This window comes from Camelus bactrianus, chromosome 2, assembly GCF_048773025.1.
Source record: "Camelus bactrianus isolate YW-2024 breed Bactrian camel chromosome 2, ASM4877302v1, whole genome shotgun sequence".
NCBI classification, from domain to species: domain Eukaryota; kingdom Metazoa; phylum Chordata; class Mammalia; order Artiodactyla; family Camelidae; genus Camelus; species Camelus bactrianus.
This window is the reverse complement of record NC_133540.1, coordinates 133,447,347-133,471,354: the sequence shown is the minus strand read 5'-3', so window position 1 is coordinate 133,471,354 and position 24,008 is coordinate 133,447,347. Positions and strand designations below refer to the sequence as shown.

General features: G+C 45.9%; 1 protein-coding gene across 3 annotated transcripts in view; it reads left to right on the top strand.

Annotated features, from left to right (window-relative positions):
* Positions 1-24,008, top strand: part of AFAP1 (actin filament associated protein 1) — a 135,466-nt gene that overhangs the window by 7,231 nt on the left and 104,227 nt on the right. The gene's annotated exons all lie outside the window — the stretch shown is intronic.

Sequence of the window (24,008 nt, the reverse complement as noted above, 5' to 3'; positions counted from 1 at the left end):
TCTCCCCATCCTCTCAGTGTAATTATGTTAAGGCTTTGATTAAATATTCAGCAGGATGTATTATGATTATGGAAATATTACGCACAGCTGAGGTGCGTAGTCTGTGGTGACCACATTTCCCTCCTTGTGTAGGTTTTCTTTCTTTTTCCTGGAGTTGCTCGTTGTCCTGCTTTGTTTTGCTTCGTTTTCTGTATCTGTCATTTGTTCGTCTTCCTGGCCCCCGCAGTGTAAGTCTCCTCTCCCCACACTGACACACAACAGGGAATCATCCATTTGTCCTTTTCTTAGGATGATTCTGCCTGAACCTCTCAGCGGCCTGCTTTTCTATAAAGTGGTTGCTTCCTAGGCCTGCTGCCGAGGTACCCTGTCACCCTGAGAAGGCCTTGCACCTCTTGGTAAGATGCCTCCTTTTTAAGATTTTCTCTTGCTTTGGTCAAGCATGTTCACCAGCAGCTTTCTAAGAAATTTTTTTTTAAGATCTTGTACAATGTTGGAATATTTTACTCTCATATTTAATTGATCATTTGAGTGTAGAATTCAGGATTAGAATCACCTTCCTGTAGAATTTTGAAGGCGTTGCTCAGTGGACTTCCAACTTCCAACGTGACAGTTGATGTGTCCAAAGCCATTCCTTTGCATGTGACCTGTGTTTTCCTCTGTGTAGTTTTTTTAGGCTTTTCTTGTCATTCCTGGTATTTGGAGAGTTAATGGCGGCAGTGCCATGATGTGTGTCTTGTTTTATTCATTGTGTGGGTACCTGGTGGCCTCTTCCACCTATAGACTCTTGTCTTCTGTTCTGATCTTGAGTTACCTTAAATGTTTTCTTCTATTTTCCCATTTCTTTGTCTTTTTGTTTTCCGTTTTGCAAGATTTCTCCAACTTCTTCTCCACAGTCTTCTTTGAATTTTATGTTGTTGTAATCATTTTAATCTCAAGAACTCCTTTATAGTCCCTGAAAATACTTTTTATGGTACCATCTTTCCTTGTTTCAAGAGGTTTTATTACACTCTGCATCCTGGAGGAAAGGTTTATTTTTTCATGGCTTTTCAGCTTGGTTATCTCATAAAGCCGGAAGTATTTGGAAATAGTTTCATGACACTACTGTAGTCTGAAAGAACAGCTTCCGATCAACCCATTATGGAAAAAATATGAAAAAAAAATAATTAACTTTCAGTCCCGGGAGATATTAGAACATAGCTTTTATATGCCCTCAGACACCTCTGTTTAAAACATTTCTTTTCCATCCATGCCCACGTTGTAGCTAAATTTGTCCTCTAGTTTGTATACTTAAGGTTGTCCATTCAGTGTTCAGTGACGACCAGCCGTCAGTGAGTTCAGAGATTGGAAATCCTGGTTTCCTTGTATCTGACCCAGGGTACAGCTGGTTGACCACGCCCATGGCCTGTGGTCTGCAGTGTCTCCGGGGCAGTAGCATGGAGAAGGCTCCATTCTGGGGCTGACTTTTAATTGTCAATTTATTAAGAAAAGGGAAAAAGATGTAGTGAGAATGATGGAGTCTTGCTCTGGATACTAGATAGTGCTGTGACAAACTAGGGGTATTTTTAGCCATGGTAGGTGGAGCTAGGTTTGGGGGCTGTCATCTAGTCTGAAACTTTCTGTCAGAAGGAGTTTATAGAAACAGCGTCTTAGGAGGAGGACACTGGGCCTCCTAGGGGGCAGGTGATGCGGAGATTTGTGACGTATCCAAAGAGAAAGAATAATACGTCTGAACACTGTTGTGGAGCCGTATGTTTTGAATGACTTTTGAAACCTGTGGATGAAAAATACTGCAGCCACATCAGTAAATAAAAGATGCGCCATCAAGTCATCAGCCGCTACCGCCACCCCCAACAGTAAGCTGAGGGCACTCAGGACGCGGACAGGCAGGCAGCCCGCTTCTGCCGCCCCCACAGCGGTGCCGCTGAGGGAACTCGGGATGGGGAAGAACAGGACACCAGCCCTGGACAGCTAAGGTGCTCATCAAAGGAACGGTTCCAGTGAGCCCAGACTTTTGCATCTTCCCATACACGGAAGAGCGCTAAATTCCTTAACCTGAGATATCTGGTTTTCTTTAATTAACAATAAACGTTGTTGCAAAAACTGCCTTACCTCTTTAGAGTCCCTCAGAGCTATCTGAGAGACTGCCTCCTCCCAGCCTTGATGTCCTCAGAAAGTCTGCCAAATAAAACATAACTCTTAACTTTTAGGCTGTGCATTTTTTCAGTAGACAAACCTGTGAAGGAATTTCTAAAACATTTCCAGCATGGGATTCTGACTTGCATTAACTGTGATGGTCAGGATGGCCTCTTGATGACATGTGACACGATGTTTTCTTTTGAAATCCCCTCTTCCCAGTTAATACAGATTTGTGCGTTGGGAGGTCCTAAGTTACATGAGATTTTTCTCCAGGTGGTTTAATTATTTGAGTTTTCCTGTGCTTGAACTGTGACCTTCTGTCTTAGTTTATTCAGGTTGCCGTAACAGCACCATAGACTGGGGCTCTTATAAACAACAGACATTTATTTCTTACAAGTCTGGAGCCTAGAAGTCCAAGATCAAGGCGCTGGCTGATGTGGTGTCTGACGTGGACCCCCTTCTGGGGTCACAGACAGCATCTTCTTGCTGTAGTGGATTAATTAGTTCCCTTAAAAAAGACCCTCATGACCTTATCACCTCCCACTAATAGTCACATTAGGAGTGGGTTTCAACATATGAATTTTGAGGGAACAGACATTGTCTGTAGGACCCTCTAGGAAGCTCAGGCATGCTGTGTCTTCGTGATAAAGGAGACTAAATGGATGAAAAAGAAGACAGTAATATTAATGTAAAACTGAAATCTTTAGTGCATCACCGCCACCATCACCATGGGCACTGTCTGCCGAGTGCTCCCTGTGTCCCAGGCACCGTGCAAAATCACTTCACGTCGTATGTCTTACTCTCAGCAACTCCGTGGGGTAGGTAATGCCCTCATTTTGCAGTTGGCACAATCAGACGGAGACGCGTGGAGACTTGAGCCAACAATACTGTACATTTAAAAGTTGCTAAGAAAGTAGACCTTGAAAGTTCTCACCTTAAGAAAAAAAAATCGTTAACTCTGTGTGGTGATGCCTGTTAATTTGTTAATTTGACTTACTGTGGTGATCATGTCACAGTGCACACTTACATCAAATCATTATGTTGTAAGCCTGAAGCTAATAGCACAATGTTATTTGTCAATTACACCACAATAAACACAATGAGATGAAGAGACAGGGAGGAACTTGCTGAAGACCCCATAGTAGGTGGAATTCCAGTGCCAACTCCACAGCCGTGCTTTTGACTAGCGTGCGGCAAGGCCCCTTGATTGGGACTGTCTGGTGTTCGACACCAAGGTGGCTGGTGTGCCCAAGAACTGTCATAATGGAGCATCTCAGGCAGGGCACAGCTGCGGACAGGGCTGGCCACCCCCGACTGCAGCCACATGCAGTGACAGGTGGATGTGTGTGGAACTGACGTTGAGGCTGTGATAGATGCTGTCAGAGAGGCAGGAACACAGTGCTGGGATTTCAGAGGGAGGCAGTAGGAGGCACCACCCAGGAGGCGGTTCTGGGGGGACTGCACAGGGGCAGTGGGGTTTCCACGGTGGAATGAGGCACCAAGGCTCCTCCTACTCTCTAGAGATGCCAGCCGCCTGGGCTCACTCAGATGGCTCTCCCTGAATTCTGTTCCTTAGTGCAGCGCAAAGTAAGTTATCACAGAGAAAGTAGTCACCTCTGTGCCGTGGATTTCTACGAGGCTGGGGTTTGGTTTTCAATGTTCAGCAGGTGGGAGCAGCCTGGCCCACCAGAGAGAAGCCTGTGTCTCCCCACTGGCTGGGCACCCGGCAGGCCTGGCACAGGGGAGTGTCAGCATGCTGGTGCCCTGGAGACTCCTGGGAATGAGAGATATTTCACCTGGAGGGACACGGCACACAGCGTCTAGCTTGTGCCCTGAGTGAGATAACCTCCCACCTGCCTCCTTCCCGAGACTGGCCCATCCTTTGTACCACAGTGGGAGGCATGGCCTCTGAAGTACTGGGGACCGAGAGCTGTTCTCTTGAGCCTCAGGGGGGCAGCCAGGTGTGCTGGCAGCAACACCCGCCCCGCGGGACTTGGGCTGGCGTTCTGGCTCCGCCACTCAGTTACTAACAGTGTGAATCATGGGCTTGTCGTTTACCTTCTGTCAGCGTGTCACCAGGGAAAAGGCCAAGACAGCTGGGCTTAGTCCTCTGAGGGAAGATGACTGGAGCAGCCTCATGACCTTGGCCACTTGGATAGAAAAGAAAGAAGGGAGAGCTTTACCCACATGGGTGACCTTGACTGCAGGAATGAAACACCAAACGACCAGGGTGCTGGTCCCTGGCCTGGGGTAGGTGGTACATGGAACGTTCTCCCCCTGGAGGCCAATAAAGGCAACTTTGGACCCAGTGGGGCGGGGCAGGTATTTGTCCCGCTTGCCAGCCCAATGTTTCAGAGCCAGTTTTTTTTTTTAAACAAAACTTTAATTTGACACATAGGTACCTTTTTCTGCTTATAACAAGGACCTACTGTATAGCACAGGAAACTACACTGTTTCTTATATTAACATATACTGGAAAAGAATCTAAAAAACAATATGTATGTAGATGTATAACTGAATCACTTTGCTGTACACCTGAAACTAACATTGTAAATCAACTACACGTCAATAAAAAATAAAATTAAAAAAGAATGAGTTAAGAAAGCACATCCAAGTCTGCTAAAAACAGAAGTCTCAGCTAGTGTAGAAAATTCACTTCCTTATTATGGATCGTATGATGTGAGTGAGAAGCACGCCACACCTAAGAAAAAACGGAAACGAAACTTGTCCATGGGCAGCACTCTGGGTACCACTGCGTCTGTTCTCCAGGGAGTGCAAGGCGCTGGGTGCGGGGATCCCCAGCCGTCTCCTGCAGTGCCTTGTGTTTCTCCCTGGGGGATGAGGTGTGCCCGGAGGAGGGTGCTCACACCTGCTGAACACCCAGTGCTTGTCAGCTACCTTATGTATAGTGTCCCATTTTATGCAATCTTAGAAGTAAATGTTTTTATTCAAGATGAAGATAGAGGCTTAGAGATGTTAAGAACGTTGCTCAAGGTCACGTAATTTTAAGTGGAAAAATGAAATGCTTGATGAACTCAGGTCTTTGACCTCAAAGCCCTCGATCCTCCCTTAACGCTTGGTTCCTTCCCTGCACGGTGGGGGAGTGAATAAGGGCTCAAGTCAGGTTTTGTGGAAAGAGGGCCTGGGGGATATGAGGTCTCTCCAGACTTGGAGTCTGCCACGTTGGGCTTCTAAATTAGGGACTTGCCATCTGGAGGGAAGCCCCTGGCTTGAGACTTTTCTTTGTAGAACTAGACGAAGACCAGCCACATGAAAAAGGCAAAACTATTCAGAGCTGGCTTGTAGCAAGGGAGTTGGCCACCGTCACTGCGCTTGGCAGAGACACAGAAGCAGGCAGAGGAGTAGAGAGCTTCCCAGGGGAGAAGAGGGGGCTCAGGGTGCCTGATGGGGGCTGGGGGCCTCAGGGGACCTGGCTACCAGAAAAGCGGGCAACCCAGGTGACTGGTCAGGGGCAGGTTGGGCCTTCTGGGGTCTGAGTTGGAAGCAGGACGATTACGGACGTCGTCCGTTACTGATCGGATCCTGGCCGATTGTCACAGGGGTTACTGTCCGGCTCCTGGGGTGTTGCTGGAGACAGGAGCCTGACCTCGCGCGAGCCTGACTCACAGCAGGCCGGCTCCCTGGGCGCGGCCGCGGGCTGCGGGTCAGCGCTCTGCCTTCATACGGTCTGGCCGTTGTCCGTTTATATATTATCGTCATCCTTCTTTAGTTGGTAAAAATATTAAATACCAAATTAGATATGTTAGGAACTTTTTAGATGTCGTGTCTCCTAGAAGAGGTTTTTCATACTGAAATATCAGAGTGACTGTAGACTATTGGGCTTGATCCTGTGTTCAAGACGAGGAAACTGAAGCTCAGAGAGATTAGGTGGGACTCATAGTAGAAAGTTAAGCTGTGAACTGGCCTTAGGCTTCTAATGTCAATTTTTGTTTTCTTTGAAGGCAAGCCAGTATAAAACCATATATATATAATATATATAGTGTTGAAATAGAATAATAATTATATATATATATCATATGCATAGTGTATTGTATCTAAATAAAACATATGTTCTATTTAGTCCCTTTCCTGGATTGTAAGCCTTTTTTGGTGAGGGGGAGAGAATTTTCAGATTTAGAGAATTTTTTACTGAGAGTCTAGGACAGTCCTGAAAAGGCAGTGAAGATAATGCAGATGTTTCTGCTCTTTACTCTCAAAACATTTAAATTGTCTTTTGATGTTCCAGCCCTTTTGATGTAGAGATATATTCTAAGGGAGCAGTTCAGGCCATTTGTCTTTAAGGGTTACAGTTTTCTTGGGACAAGAAAGGGAACTTTGTTAGTAACCTTTTAGTTTGAGGAGGTCTTTTGTGTTCAGTTAATTGTCTTAGAAGATTGTTTTGGGGTACAAGTACAGTTCAGCAATGATGTTTTCTCTCTTGTTAATTAAATTATCTTTCCTTCATCTGTGATAGTGGCAGCATCAAATCTGCTTCTAAAGTCACTGGGTTTTGCTGTCATCCAGAGAAGGGTGACCCCCACATATGGACTATTGATACCAAATTATAAATTTAGTCCAAACAAATTGTACATGGTTATTTTGATATTGTCAAATTTCCCATATATATAAGCTGAATAATATAACTCACATTTTATCAATATTTATCATATTGTGTGTAGATAAATGCATACTTATTTATTTATGATGTAGGAATCAAATAACACTGTGTGAAATAGCCTTTCCAACAAATTCCAGATAGCTCTCTTTATTCTTAAGGTGTGGAAATTCTACATTCATCTTCTAGGGGTTTGGGATTAACGTATATACACTACTGTATATAAAATAGAAAAACAACAAGAACCTGCTGTGTAGCACAGGGAACTATGTTCTGTATCTTGTAACAGCCTATAAGAATATGAAAAGGAATATATGTATAAGTGTATGTATGGCTGAATCACTTTGCTGTGCACCTAACACTAGCACAGCTACGCTTCAATTTAAAAAAAAATTCTTGCTAAATTAGAGTAATTTGCATTCACTCATTTCAGGAGGTATTTATTGACTGCATCCTGTGTGTTGGGTGCTGTCCCAGAAGCTTTTCCTGAAGGCGTGTTTGAGACGGGGTAAGGGGGAGACAGTTCACAGGCTTGGGGCCCCGCTAGCGCAGGGAGGGAGGGCCCTGTTGGGGAGCAGAGGGCTCAGACAGGGTCTCTGGACTGTCCTGGCGACATCCATGTTTGCCGCAGTCTGGCCCTAGCTCCTGTACTGGTACATACAGTGTTCAGAGGTATTTGATTTTAGTTTTGATTCTGGCTTGCCTGAGACTGAGAGACCATTATTTAAAAGTGTCTGAGTCATGGCCTCAAAGGTTCGTGCCTCTCCAGCTGGCGTGCTCTCACCCCCAACTCCTAGGGGAGGGGAGTCACCCAGGGACTAGAGTGATTTGCCTGCAGTAAGTGGATTTGATGCTGGTTGTGCTGGATCAGACTTCCCTGCTCTTTCTCACTTGGAAGAAAATTTGTCACTTGTCTCTGGGTTTGGCTGGGGGGCTGCAGGCGTTAGAGCAAGGCCTGGCAGTTTGCTGGTTGATACCTGTGTTGTGTAAGTGCCACCAGAAAGCTTTAGGAAATGTGGAAGGAAATGGCACAGAGTCAGGGGACTGGTGCTCCGGGTCATCCGTCACTGGGTTATGATGTTCCTCTGACGGGATGGCATCAGACTCGTACACAGTGGTCTGCGGTGGCAGTGGCGCTGGCTTTCTGCTGTAGGCTGTCTCCGCTATTTTGGCAGGTTTTATTTGGGTGTCTCCTGTACAAAAGGCATGACATCAGCTTTTGCCACCAAGTATTTATAGCAGTCGGTACCTCCTCTGTGGGTCACTTTTTGTGCTGTGGTTTCTTTAAGGAAATTGTAGCTCTCCTATCTAAAGCACACCGCCCGTTTCAAGGTGTTCGGGATTTCTGAACACCTTGGGAGACCGGGTTTTGAATAGAGGAAGCCGGCTGTGAGGAAGTACCCCTCCACATGTGGCAGTCTCTGACGACTGTCCAGGTGAACAGGGTCTTTGGTGGGTGTCCTGGCATTCGCGAGGCTCCAGAACCCTGGCCTTCCTCTGCCCCTTCTCGTGATTCTCCTCCTCTCTTGTTTTTTTTTTTTTTTTTCTTTTTTGGAGGGGGAGGTAATTAAGTCTATTTATTTATTTATTTGGCTAATGGAGGTACTCGGTATTGAACCCAGGACCTTGTGCATGCTAAGCACACAGTCTACCACTGAGCTATACACTCCCCCACTTTTTCTTTTTTTAAACATTTCTTATTGAAAACTGAGCAAATATTTTGGTTTCCTTCATTTGCTGTTCTTTGCTAATTGTGAGCAGACTGAGCCTGGGAAAGTGAGAAAGTTTTCACTTGCCTTCAGTGATGATAACAGCTACTCTTAGCGAGGGGCCACGCATTGAGAAGTGGCTTTCAAACCTCGCAGTGAACCAACTGACATAAGATGGTGCTTATCCCCAATTAATGAGGAGGGTGTTTAGCTCAAAGTGCTTGAGGGACCCTCCCAGAGTCACACAGCTGGGAAGTGGCAAAGTAGAACCCAGCCCAGATGGTCTGAGTCAGACGGATGGTCTGATTCCAAAATGGGCTTGTACCTCCGGGAGGCCAAGACTCACACTTGGGCTGGGATGGCCGTGACGTAGCCAGCCTTTTTGCATCTTTGTTATGGACCTTAGACGTTTACTCGAACTAAACTTTCCTGCCTTCCTTAAGTGTGAAGTATTTGAAAGTTCAGATTTCAGCCTTGCGTTTTACGGCAGAGGGAAATAACACTGCAGACTGGCTTTGGATACAGGTAGTTATTATCCAGTCCCAGGGCTTTATAGTGATGCCCTTTCCCCCCACAATTAATGGGAAATAAAACCCTAATTAATAGACACATGCTAATTGTTTTCATTATTACACAATTTTAGCTGTTGTTCAGGCTTTGCTTGTGCTACTTCTGTCAGCGGTATCTGATCTCATAGGTAGAAACCAGAATATTAGGGAAGAATACTTAGAGTCATACTTTTCAAACTTTCAAATTGGACATTTTACATTGTTCATTATGTAATTGGAATTAAAGCCTCACAAAGAAAGACTTGCCTCTAACATAGATGAGGCACTAGCATATTTTAATTTCGTTAAAAAATTAAAGGCCAAAAAAATGAACCTTGACCTAAACCTCACACCTTATACAAAAATTAACTCAAAATGGAGCACAGACTTAAATGTAAAATGTAAAACTATAATACTCTGGGGAAAAAACATAGAAAATCTTTGAAGTTTAGGGCTAGGCAAATAATTCTTACTTGGACTCGACACTGAAAGCACAGTCCATGAGGGGAAAAACTAATAAATTAGATTTCATCAAAATTGAAAACCCTTGCTCTGCTAAAGACTGTTGATTACCACTGGGAAGAGGGAAGGGGGAGGGGCCCGACGGGCTGGGGATTCGGGCACAGACTACTCTGTGTGAAAGAAATAAGCTACAGGGACATGCTGTGTGGCGCAGGGAGCACAGCCAGTATTTCATGACACCTTAAAAGGAGTCTAATCTATACAAACAGTGAATTGCTATGCTGCACATCTTAAGCTAATATAATACTTAATTTAGCTATACTTCAATAAAAATAAGTAAATGAATAAACAAACATGTTTGTCACCTTGCTGGAAAAAAAAAAAAGACTGTGTTAAGAGGACGAGAAGACAAGGTCCAGACCATGAGACAATATTTCCAAACTGCATATATGACAAAGGACTGGTATTTAGAATATATTTTTAAAAACTCTTAAAATTCAGCAGTCAAATAAGCAATTCAATTAGGAAACGAGTAAAAGACGTGAAGAGACATTTCATCCAAGTGGGTGTACAGATGAGAAATAAGCACATGAAAAGATGTTCACCATCATTAGCTGTCAGGAAACTGCAGATGAAGACCGCAAGCTCTCACTACACACCTACTAGAATGGCTAAAATAAAAAATATCGACACCACCTAATGCCGGTGTGGATTTAGAGAAACTAGATCCCTCATACGGGGCTGATGGGAATATAGAATGACATAGCCACTCTGGGAAACAGTTTAGCAGTTACTTAAAAAGACAAACAAAACCCAACAAACAAACAAACAAAAAAACTAAACAGGTGACTACCATAAGACTCAGCAGTCACGCTCCTGGGCTGATGTATCCCAAAGAAACAAATATTTCTGTTCACACAAAAACCTGGACATAAATGTTCATAGCAGCTTTATTCATAATAGCCAGAAACTGGAGACAACCCCGATGTCCTTCAGGAGGTGAGTAGGTTTGTCCCTGAAGGACATGGTACAGCCATCCCATGGAATATTACTCAGCAATAAAAAGGAATACATTAATCCATGCAACAACCTGAGTGAATCTCCAGAGGATTATTCTGAACAACAACAACAAAAAGAGCCAATTCCCAAAGTTTACAGAGTGTATGATTCCATTTATATGACATTCTTGAAATGACAGAATTACAGAAATGATGAACAGATTGGTGGGCCAGGAGTTAAGGAGTGGGAAGGAGGTGGGAGGGAAGTGAGAGTGACTGTAAAAGAGCAACATTGGAATCCTTGTGGTGATGAAAATGTTCTGTATTTTGACTGCATTATGGATGCAAGTATCCTGGTGTGCAACTGTACTGTGGTTTTGCAAGATGTGACCACTGGGAGAAACTGAGTAAACAATATATGGGATTTCTTCTTATTTCTTATAACTGCATGTAAATCTACAATTATTTCAAAATAACTTTAATTATTAAAAATATTCTGGTTGCCAAGCATTCAATTGATTTCATTATCCACTGGAAATCTCTTCTAGAGAATTTAAATAAGGACTCTTGGCTTTTTGAAAATCATTAAGGTTCTTCTAAAATTTTATGTGCATGTTATAAAGAGATCTAGCAATGCAGAAAAGTACACATATAAATGCTTTAAAAAATCACTCCAACCCCACCCTTCAGAAATTACCATAAATTTAAAAAATGTAGTGTTTCCTTCACCACACGTTTAGTTTGCTTTCCTTCTGAAGACTATGGTCACAGTGATTGTCCTCATTTTGATGTCAGGAAACCAAAACTCAGAGAAGTTAGATGACTTGATCAAAGTCAAGTACTGAGTTGGCGGCTGGGGTAACTGGCTCTTTGGCATTAAGACTCTTCCTAAAACCCTGTCTCGGGCTAGCCCCATTTCCCACCTCCCCGTCCTCCCCAGGTGTGGTCCTCTGGCCAGTGCATCTCTATCACCTGGGAGTCAGTGACAGATGCAAATTATCATGCCCCCACCTATGGGATCAGAATTTTTGTTTTGATAAAATGATTCTGAATGATTCTAAGGATACTCTGGAGGGTTGAAGGCGCTTTACCTTGACAGTGGTATCTGAACACAGACTGGTGCACATTAAAAAGCAGAAAAGGTGAATGAGCTTTAGCCACGACTACTGACTGCTGTTCCCTCACTGCACTTCTTTCTGTTGCGATGCACTGACTGGTTGTTTGGTTAGTATTGGCCTCCCTTGTTCAGTTCTGAGCCCCAGTTGTTTATAGCAGGGCTCTGCCGGGTCTGGAGTAGCGTCCGGCACATGCAGGCGCTCAGATAGTTGTTGGCTAGAAAAAGGAGTCAGTGAACTTCACCTATGGATGATTACCCAGTTTCTGTCCCAGCCTCCAGTGTCTCGAGACTAGCTCTCTAATGGTCGCACCTACCCTGTTTATTTACTTCCCTTCTGTCACCTTGTCTCTTCCGCAAACGTCTATTAAGCGTCTATGCTAGACTTTGGAAATCAAAAAGGATTAAGTGTGTTCCCAGCTTGAGTTGCTCCTGCATCTCAAATCCGACATATCCACGTCTTTCTTCCAAACCCTCTCCTCCTGCCCCTTACTTAGTTAACAGCGTCCTTATTCCTCAGTCTTTCAGCCAAGAAACCTCCACCATTCTTACAACCTTTCTTTCACGTCTGTGCGTCGAATTGGGCCTCACTGTACCATTTCTTTCGAATGCATTTTTTTTCTGTCTCTAGCCTCACTGTTAACGGCCCTGGGCTAGCACCACATCCTGATGCGTTTGAACTATCAAGGATTTCATTCTTTCTCTTCCTCGTCATAGAATACTTTCTGCACTTCATTTCCACATCACCACTAGAATGATCTTTCCAAAACACAAATGAACTCTATGAGCCTGTCTCAGACAAGTGCATGCGTTTTGTTAGAAGCGCTATCCCGTATCCTTCGGCATCCTGAGGACTCGAGGGAGACAAACCTGCTCGTTTCTAAGAACAGGCAAGAATCCCTGGAGGGGCCCGTGGAATGTCGGCAACAGTCTTGGTTCTAGAATCAAGAGGCCTCTTGTTCTGGCTCGAATACTAGCTGGATGTTCTGAAAGAGTTACTTAACTTCTGTGAGTTTTAGTTTCATCCTCTGAAGAAAGGGGAGTAACGAAACACACTCTACAGAGCACACAGGGTCGCTGGGCGGAGCAGATGAGATTCGTGGCGGAAATACTTTGCAACGTCAAGCGTTGCCTACACGTGAGGGGTGACGTCGTGTAAACAGCATTTCTGGAGTAATTGTATGAAACTCTTTAAAGCACGTTTGTGGCTCTGCCTGGTGACACCAGTGGGTGCCTGCGTGTTGTGCCTCCTTTGACACCGGGGAGGCCCAGGATAGCTCACAGTCGGTTTTACTGCCGACTTAGAGACGCCCCAGGGGACACCCCTCCCCCACCCGTGGCCTGAAAGGAGGCGGCTCTTTCCTGCCTATATTTGGTGGCCTCGCTCAGTGCTTCAGGGCCGGGAATGCGCAGGGAGCTCGCTGCTGCCGAGCCAGCCAGTCCGCAGCCCACGGGACAGGGGCAGGGGGGAGAGCTTCCTGGGAACTTGCCAAAGCCTTTCTTAACCCATCTGCTCACAGAAGTGACCAGCATAAAAAGGAAAAGATCTGTCAGAAGCAGATGGACTGTGTTAGTCCAGTACATTTATGGCTTTTGTGGCCTCAAAACAGCCCGTGGGACAGAGCTGCCAGGACTTGATGGCTTTCTGGGGAATGCTGGGTCAGCCAGGGGGCTGCAAAAGTGAGGGGAGGGCGTCCACTCCCCGCTGCCCGGCCTGGCACTGCTTACTGAAGAGAGACTCGGAGGGACACAGGGTGGGGTTCTCTCCAAAACGTCTTTTGCCCTCTTTAGGGTGCACTGAGTTTCATCTGTAACAGTGATCTGCAGCAGGGAGTTTCCCTGACGGTTGGATAAGACAGCGTAATAATGCGCGCGGCAGTTTAGGGGACCTGAAGGAAATGGCTTGAACTGGGGCAGTGAGGCGCCTGTGCACTTCAGATATTTGCAGAATGAATGAATGAATCAATCAGTCAATCTGCGGTCCTCCTTTTGATTCTGCTCCCTCACTGTTGGGTCGGGAATCAGAGCGCGTGTTCTGCTGTCCCAGCTCTGAGTAGCATGGAGGCTGGCTTCTCTGCCTTCACTTTTGATTTCTTCAGAATGGGAAAAGGTCCTTCAGCTGTTTTACAGGTCAGTGGCAGAAATTCCGTTTTATCCCTGTTGACTCTGGAGCTTGGAGTAACACCTGTCTTTGTATACGTGACCTTCTCAGTTGACTGTTGGCGGTGTGATCAGAGAGGAGAATGGACTTACCTAAGGTGACGTTGCTAACTGGCCCCGGGGCCAGGACTGGAGTCCTCAGTCCCTTGACTCCAGCAGCTCAGCTGTCTGTGTTTTGCTGCTTTTCTGTTTCCATCCTTGACAAAACAGTAAGTCTACAGTGTGCTGTTCACCTTTCCAGGGGAGGGTGCACTTTCAGTATGGCGGATGGCCCAGCCCGGCATTTGTCTTTCATGCAGGGTTCCCATAGCTCAGTTAATCCCTGGCTACTGACAGGAAACGTAAAGGAAGTTGTTTTGAATGTAAACTTATGCAAGAGTATTTTTTCACCTGGGAGTTTATTTGGTTTGGACTGGAGTAAATCTCTGGCATTGGTTCCTTTATCCTAAGAGCGGAGAGAACTGTGAACACTTCAGGGGCTTGAGCCTGACTTGTCTTACTCGACGTCCATTCCTAGCGCTTAGAATGTCCCTGCGCGTTGTTGCCCCTGGCGGAAGTGTGTGTGTTGGGGCTGTGGCCTGCACCCTAGCTGCAGCTGGGGGCTCGCTCCACACCACTGAAATACAGTCCCCAGCAACAGAGCCTGGGCATCTCTTAAGTTTGACAAGAGCCCCACGTGGTGATGGTAGTCGGTGAAGGCTGAGAACCGCTGTCCAAGGTGAGTGCAGTCCCAGGTTATACAAGCGTCTTCTGCTTTCACTAGCCCAGAACAGTGTTGGGTGCTGTGGGGTGACTAAAGAACATTGTGCTAGTAGACGTGGAAATTACAAAAATGCCACATCCTGCTATTATTTACCACGAGTATGTTTACCAGACATCCAGTTTATTCCAGTGTCTACCTGTTCTCCTTAGTTCGTCATGGAATAGTAACCTGACACCGAGTCACGCGGAGAGCTACGTCAGTCCGGCGTGGTGGGCCTGGGGCCATCTGGGTGTGAAGCGCTGTGTAGGTATTTGTTTCCCTCTGGTTTGTTCCAGCTCCGGGCCCAGTGCTGGTAAATGTTACCTCTTTGAGGAAGGGCTGTGGGGTCAGGCTGCCTGGGTTTTGCTGGCGAGCTGTGCTATTGGGGGAAAGTTTTTAAACTTGTCTAAACCTCACTTCATCTATAAAATGGGACAAGTGTCATCGTCTCACAGGACGGCTTTGAGGTTTAAGTGCAAACACGTATACCGAGTGCGCAGCTCAGCACCTGCGCCCGCACGCGGTCAGTCAGTCAGTGCTCAGTGAAGTTGCTGTTACTATGCTGTAAAAAGCTGTCGTCATACCTTTTTAATATATACAGTCAAAGCCAATCAAGTTGTCCCGGATACTTCATCCTTAGCACAAGGATTTCTTCAGTTTTAACTGGTAGGGTTAAATCACCACTTAAATATTGACCTCTTGAACTCCTTGCTTCCAATGAGTGCAGCCAAGGGATTTCACAGTTGGAACTTGGCTCCTGAAAGCTGATTTTAATCTGTGTGATGAACAGTCCTGGGGCTCCATTTGTTTCCTTGGTTTCTTCCCGAACACTCCTGCGGTGAGTTCTGGCACCGAGGGAATCCTTTTACTGTGGCTTCATTTAGTAGCCTTGGGGGATACGATCTTACGCTGTAGGAAGCGCTCAGATTTACTTACTGTCCAGGCAAGGGTAGGTGCTTCCTGTGCTTTTTCTTCTTAGCTCTCCCATCTATCTAATACTGTTTTCATCTGTTCCTCTTAGACCCCTAAGTTCTATTAGCACGAGGGCTATTGTGGTTCTTGTCACTGCTGCGTCCTCCGCACTTAGCGTTGTCCAGCACATATTAGCTGATCACTAAATATTTAGCGGATGTTAATCCAGCAGAACGCAGGGTAAATTGGCAAGATTTCAGCTGCATGGTATGAGATCTGCGTCAACCCAGCTCAGTAAATCAGTTCTGTTAATGCAAGTTGAAAATGTTTTAGTAGCTAACTTAGTTCAGTAATCATTTACTGAATATCTTCTGGGCTGGGCACAGGGGACAGGAAGATGATATCTGACCCCTGCTGCGCTCATGAATAGGCGGTCTGGTCGGGTGGATGGACACACGGCTGGAATATAACATGGGAAGGAATACGACAAATGGGTACACCAGGTGTGCTCACAGCAGAGCAGGGTTTGTGTTTTGTGAACGCGGGTAACAAGTCCTAACACAACTGAAGTCACTCATTACATAGTTGAGCTCATATATTTTTATAGGGCACACCTACCGTTAAGTAGGTGCTAAGTTGACTCCCCGGTGGCTCTAGTATGGCGTGAAAGGCTTTTGCCTGCGCCTCATTTTTCTTTCCTTCATTAGGAGGAAAGACACGGGCTTGTCTTGCTGCGGAGTTGTGGGCCAGGGCTCAGGTGAGCAGGTCTTAGTTGTGGCAGTGTCACTAACCAGCTCCTTGCTTCCCGTCTGGGCACTGGAGCGCTCAGCTGTGCAAGGAAGGGGGGCGCTCTGATGTTGAAGGCCTTTTTTTTTCATTCTTCAGTTTTATTAAGTAGAATTGTTACAGTTTGACTGCACATATACAATGTATTGCATGTAAATCCATATACCCAATATATTGCACATATTTTTAAAAACTTACATATATGTACTGTTCATTGTTTCTAAGAACATTGAGAGCTTTTGCTTTTTAAACTTACATAGTTATCAAAAGAATAAAGCCAACCACAAAATAAGAATTAATTAAAAAAGATAATACGCCCTACTATTAACAGCAACATTATTTATAATTGTCAAGATATGGAAGCACCCTAAGTGCACATCAACAGATGAATGGATAAAGAAGATGCAGCATACATACATATGTAATGGAATACAGCGCACCCGTAAGAAAGAAAGATATTTTGCCATTTGTAACCCTTCATTCACTTTTTTTTCCCACTTTAAAAACCAGAATTTTATAATGGGCATAAATATTTCCATTGTATCGAGAAGAACAAAATACCTAGAAATAAACTTAACCAAGGAGGTTAGCTATACTCTGAAAACTGTAAAACATTGATGAAGGAAATTGAAGATGATGCAAAGAAATGGAAAGCTATCTTGTGCTCTTGGATTGGAAGAATCAACATTATCAAAATGGCCATACTACCCAAAGCCATCCGCAGATCCAGTGCAACAACCCCTGTCAAAGTACTCACAACATTTTTCACAGAACTAGAACAAACAATTCCAAAATTCATATGGAACCATAAAAGACCCCAAACTGCTAAGGCAATCTTTTTGAAGGCCTCTTTGAGTTCTGACTCTGAGACTCATCCTTTCAGCCCACCTTCCTCAGGAGTGGAGAAGAGCATGGCAACTGGGGACTCATTTACCTGCATTTACTGGGACTTTGCAGCCTAATTTTGGGTGAAGGTCACCATTAGTGAGCTCGAGGAGAAGCATCAGCGGGTGGGCTGTGCTGATCTGTGAGGGTCCGCACTCATATTAAGTTCCCTTGGTATAAGTAGAAGCGATTGGGGTCCGAGCGTGGGTGGAATCAGCTGGAGGGAGGCAGAGAGCTGAGCCCTGAAGGCTCTCCCGAGCGCACTGAAGCAGAATTCGCCAATTCTCTCCTTTGAGTACGGTTTTCACGATTCCACCTCAGCATGATTTCTCCGGCTTAAGCGCAGGAAATGGAGTATCATCATTCGACGTCCACATGTGTTGTAACTGAGCACACATCGGAGTGTATACACCCTTTCCCTGTGGAGCTCCGGTCTAGATTTGGGTGGCTTTGGGCCCTCTGAGAAGCTGAAACGTGGCCTCGCGTGCCCGTGTGGTTCTCTGGGAGAGCTCACTGCCGCTTGGAGGGAGTGATGGGGTCCACGTCTAGAGCTGCTCAAGGTACCCCGAGCCCCGGGCCCTCAGGTCGCCTGCAGACCAGCTGCACCGCAGATCACCTTTGGTTGGGAGAAGCAGGAGGAAAGGGCGCTGGCCATGACTTGATTTTACATAGTTGTTACTAGCAGTAATAATGGTTTCTTACATTTGCGTTTTACTTCAGAGTCCACACGAAATTTTAAACCCATGATCTCATTTTACCCCCTCAGCAGTTCTGTGAAGAAAGCGGGTCAGTTTTCATGTCTTCTGTTTTCTGATGATTTTGTGTGGCTCACAGAAGTGAGGAGCCTTCACCAAGGTCACAGACTGAGTTAGTAGCAGAGTTGGGAATAGACTCTTGGGCCTCGATGACCCTGTTTATTCCTTGCTGTCACACCAACAATCTGTACCCTGTAGTGGCACAGGTCAGTGAGTCGTCTGTGACTGCCCTCCCCATCTGGGGAGGGGATCCCGGGAGGCTTTGGCTCATTGCGGGGCCTTTAGATTTCCTGTTCTCTGTCTCCTTCCTCCCCGCTGCATGGTCGCTACTGAAGGCCCCAGACTGGCCTTGTGTCGGGGCCTCCTCCACCTCCACCTCCACCTCCACGCTGTGTGTATGTTAACCTGCTGAATGAGCTCTCCCCTGGGGGAGTCTGCGTTGTGCTAACCTCCACACCCCGGCTAGGACTGACCGGAGCATCACTCACCTTCTAGAAATAGGCTACGCTGTGTGCTAGGTGCTTTTCTTTTTAATTTAAGCCAGTGAGGGCCCAGGCTGGAGCCAGTCAGAGCAGTTAGCATACTGTCTTGAAACCATGGTGTAGAATCTTCCGTTCCCCAGTGTGAGCTCCTCCAGGGTGTGGCCAGGCCACATGTCCTCTTTGTTGTCCACAGCGCTACTTGGTGTCTGCGTCGTAGCCGGCACGCAGTTGGTGCTCGCTGCCGAGGTGAAGGAAAGGCCGGCAGAGGTGTTAAGTCTGGAAAATGACAAGAGAGTAAAAGGAATTTGTGCTTAAGACATTTGCAAAAGAAATCTTTTTAGAAAAGTTGACCTTTTTTTCAGTTTGGGTTTAATTTCAGCTCAGAAAAGCAGCTGTGTGCCCTGAGGGCGTTGGGGTTTCACTTTGGGACAGATGAACTGAATTTGTCACTGTATGACTGACTGTGTTATCCTTTTGTGGCTTTACTGGACCTTTCTCCCAAGTAGAATAGATTTTTCTATAAAAGTCACACTTCTGTTTTGAGAAGTCTAACCATAATTTTATGGGATGATCTCCTGCTCGTTCAGCCCGAAAGATGACCTGCCAGGAACCAAACACATTGCTTTCGACTCTGGGAACAGGATCTGGTTTCTGCCTTCGCGGCTGAAGGGAGAGGGACGTGTCATCCCTGGAAAACAGGACACGTGCCTGCGTCTTGGTCGTTTCCTGGTGCAGTTTCACGTCTCTATGCTGGCAGCTGTTTCAGCCCCGAGGGGCCCGGTGGGCACGCAGACAGTGCAGGGAGGAAGCACTGTGTTAACCAGGACACGCAGCTGGAGGCTCTGTTCTCTCCCCACCGCCCAGCGCGCTGAATTTGGACAGGTCACACGGGGTCACTGGATGACCTCCCTTCTCTGTTATGCTTTCCTCGAAAGGTTTTCTTTTTTTTCTTTTTTTTTTTTTTTGCAAGAGTCAGTGAGGTAATATGTGTGAAAATACTCTGTACATTTATTTTTAAACTGAAGTAGAGTTGATGTCCAATATTATTTTCAGGTGTACAGCATAGTGGTTCAATATTGTTACAGATTATACTCCATTAAAAGTGATTACAAGATAATGGCTCTCATCCCCTGTGCTACGTGTACTTTTCAGTTTTGGAAAATATCAAGCCTATATGTAGTTTTGAATCACATGTAATTGTTTTGGAAATATGTTTCACAGAGTCATTTACTGGGCGTTTGGCACTGCTTTCCCGCCGTCAGGACGTGGAACTTAAAGCCTCACTGCCTCACCTGGCGAAGACCACTGAAGGCAAATGCGCCCGATTTGCTCAGAAAGAGAGAGTGTCTCATTGATGCCTTCCTCCTCCTGGTAAACAGCGAGCCCCTGAGCTCTCTGGGACCATGCTGGCTTTATTCCCCTCCGTGTCTTGGTGCCCAACACAACCTCCATAGGGGGCGTTTGTCAATGGATTGTGTGAGGATTTTCTGATAGCCACATTTTATCATTATTAAAGTCCACACACAGCTCTTTGTCATTTGACCCTCCCAGCTGCTAGGTAGGTGGCACTTTCCTCCACTTTTCTTGATAAGGAAACTTAACCATATGAATAATCTGGGAGATTCATGGCTTGAACTTTGGGTACCATATCCCAAGTCCATATATTTTTTGGTCTTTTTTTTGTAACTTGAAGATTCTCCTAAAATCGTATACTCTGATCATCAGAAGGAAGCACAGGTAAGAAGGCTGCATGATCTTCAACAAAAAATTGTGTTGACAGGAAGAGTTATTGAGCAGCCACTATAGGTCCTCAGAATAGAAATCATCCCGGAGATGGAGTTAGACCATGCTATAAGTGATTTTGTGACGGCTCCTTTTACTGGGGGTCAAATTGGAAATCTTAATGACATCGATCGAGATTTTGCCTCCGTTCTCCTCCTCACCTCTCCGCCCCTTGTGGCTCTTGTTTCTTCACCTGCCCTGGGACTCTGTCAACCTTCTCAGCTGGTGCCGGTTCTCTGGTGTCTTTCTTCTTACGTTATCTGAGTATCAGAGAAGTTTATACATTCCCTGTATATAATCTGAAATTGATATCGTACAGACACAACAAGCAGAACAGGTAGAACTTTTAAAAGAGAGTAGCATCTCTCCCGATTAGAAAGGAAATACATGTTCGTTGTGGAGCATCTGGAAATAGAAGAGGATACAGAAGAAAGTAAGTCTCACGGGCAGATGTAATCACCATTACCACTTTGGCCTTGGTGGGAAAGTGTTCCCACAGAAGGCTTCTGGGAGGCCCGCGTGCAGGGCTGGCCCTGGTGGCGCTCCGGAACTTGGGTGTCAGGGTCGTCCCATCCCCCTGACTGATAAGAGTGCCTCACTTTGCCTGAGCTGTTGTGCAGACAGTGTGGTTTGTGCCTGAACACCTGCTTTTCTTCCGGGGGCCTGGAGTTTGGGACGTGCCAGGCAGAGGGGGCCTGTGTGACCACCGCCTGGTAAAAACCCCAGCACTGTGCTACCCTGGGGAGTCTCCCCAGCTGCACTGGGAGAGGATTCTGGAAGCTTGTGCCTGGTTTCCTCTGGATTTCGCCCTGTGTGCCTCTTCCGTTTGCTGATTCTGCTTTGGACCTTCTTGCTCTAATAACTCATAGCTCTGAGTATGCCTGTGTGCCAGGTCCTCCTAGCTGACTGTCAACCCTTGGGGGGTGGTTGTGGGGACCCCTGACAAGGGCCAAGTGCTTTTCTAAACATAAATATGTGTGTATTTTTAATAAAATGGGTATTACATCTTTTTTAGATCTCTTCTTCAACAGTGGACATGTTATCATATCATTACATGTTCTTTCAAAACATGATTTATAATTATCTCAAATTATATCTTAAATGTTTATGCAATGTTAGATTTTGAATTTTACAGTTTATATTGCTATTATAAGTAATGAAAAAATCCTTGTTTGTAGAACTTACTGTGTGGCTCTGATTATTTTCCTGGGACAGATTGTTCCTGGAATGAGATGATTACAGGGTATGATCACATGAGAGACATGTTAATTGTTCTTCGGGAAGGTGGTCTCCATCCACACTGTCGTGAGCAGTGCATGCGAGTGATCCTCACTAAGTAGGATCACGTACGACAATTATTTGTCAATTGGATAAATAACAGATGGTATCGTTTTAATTTGCATTTTTGAGTGTTAGCAAGGTTGAATGACTTGTCATGTTCGTTGGCTCTTTCTTCTTTTCTAACTTGTCCTTCGCATCTTGTGGACTGTGGGATATTTTGTGACCCTTACCCTGGGCTGTGGTCATGATCTCCAAGGGACACGTCACCGCACCCTCACTCTGCCGCGCTGCCTGGGCCTGCGCGGGCCTTGCGTCCATGGTGGGCGCTGAGAAGTGGGCTTTGGTTATAATGGAAAGCAAAACATTGTTCACCCATTAATTAAGTATATACTGTGCTTGCACTGGAGTTAGTGTTAGTTGTGGGAAAGAGCCAGTGAGAGCCAGTGGGAGATGGTGGTGGCAGCGGCGTGGGGAGGAGGCCACTGTGTCCTGGTATAAACATCTCCGCCAGGACAGGTCTGAGCGTTTCTCATAAAATATAAAAGGACTCACAAAGTGAAAACCTTAAGCAGTGAACTAATCCTCCACCGTTGCAAAGACAAGACAGGATGTGGTGAGGGGGTGGGGAGAGTAGCGGGTGCTGAGGGTGTCTTCGGAGGGTGAACAGATCCTGCCGCGGCTGGGTCCTCCAGGGACAGGTCCTGTGGGCATGGGTGTTGCGGGGAGAGGTCTGTGAGTCACTTGGAGGGAAGGCGGAGGGAGGAACAAACTGCAGAGCTGCAACCAGTCCAAGAGATGCTCGGATGGGGACCACCTGCCAGAGCGTCCCCTTGCATCTGGAGTGGCCCAGCCTTTACCTGCTTTCAGGGGACAAGGCTGCCAAGGGCAAGGCGTTCTCCTCTGACACTGAGGCCGATCCCGAGGGAGCCTGTTTGGAGAGGAATCTGGGTGCACCGTCGTGTGTCCTGCAGCTGTGGTGGAAGCCGAGATGACCATGTGCAGCCCTGCAGGGGTGGCGGAGGAGGGGAGCGCCCTTTGTGTGACAGCCTGACTCCTTGGACTCTGCTTACTTGTGGTGGGGGTGGATTTGCCTCATGGACTGAAGGTTGTGGTGGCTGAAGCCGCTCGGGTCCCTCCCCTGACACCGCAGCAACAGGTAGTGTTCACTGTGCGTGCGGTTATTTCTGGGTGCGGGGGGAGGCCCCGGGGGGATGTGGAATGTACTGTTACCATGGCTACCCCTGAGGTGGGACTGGGATTAGAGGTTTAGTGAAGGGGGAAATTTCACTGTTTTGTGTAATTCTGAGTTCTTATTATTGCTCTTTTATTATTTTGTGAGTCTCAATTACTTTTTTTTTAAGTTTAATATTTTTTATTAAGTTATAGTCATTTTACAATGTTGTGTCAAATTCCAGTGTAGGGCACAATTTTTCAGTTATACATGAACATACATACATTCATTGTCACATTCTCTTTCGCTGTGAGCCACCACAAGATCCTGTATATATTTCCCTGTGCTACACAGTACAATCTTGTTTATCTATTCTACATTTTGAAATCCCAGTCTGTCCCTTCCCACCCCCCCGACTTCTAATTTTTAATAACATTTGTAATTAAAATAAGATTCACTTTTGAAAATTTGAGAGAAAATACTAGATAACCTGTGACCATGGACAGATTACAAATTACTTCCCCTTTCTCTGCCTTGGCTTCGCCATCTCTAACATGGGAGATGATGTGGTACTGATTTAATAAGGCTGCAGTGAGAGTTAAGTGAAGATAAAACTCAGAACTTGGCCTCTGGTAAATGCACAGTATTATTATTCCAGACTTTAGAGGAAAAAGTATTATCGTGTAAACATCCCTGGGCTGTGGCCATACTGGAAAGAACCTGAATTCAATCCTATATAAATAGTGATGGAAGAAGCATGGCTCTGGGCGTGGAGACTACAGCTGTGGATCGGGTGCCCATCAGCCATGTAATCCTGGCAGCTCCTTGGATCCTCTGCTCTTTTATCTGTAAAATGGGAGCAGTAGCACGTCTGTGTCACAGGACGGTTGGGAGGATTACAGGATGGGCAGCAAACATGAAAACTGTCCGGGATGGTACAGCAAGAAGGCAGGAAGTAGTGTTTATCCAGACAATAAAGTGCAGCCTGTCTGGGTGGCAAGCGGGTGCCTCCGCCGTCCTCCACGTGCTAAGGGAAAACGGGTCACGTTGTGGAATCCGCCCGGCAGCCGTCTGCTCGGGTGGATTTGGCCAGGCGTCGCTTGCTGTCGTCAACAGCTGCAGTTGCTGAAGGGACAGCTTGGCTTAATCTGCATATTTGGGTGTTTGTGCTATTTATAAAACAATTAGAAGAGGCGCAGAAGCCTGTTTATGGCAAGCTGGCAAATTTGGCAAAACACGGACAATCTGTTAGCCCAGCTTGCACGTGCGCCAGCGCAAAGCGTGCAAATAAACAAACACATGTGCCCATATTTAAAAGTTTTTCTAAAAAGACATTCAACCATTGGTCATATGGTTGAGAGACTTCCTTGTAATGCGTGAGTTTGTCTATCAGACATCTGAAATCTGCAGCCATCTTAAAACATTGCCCTAATTTTGATGAAACCCCCCTATGCCCCTAAACACACACAT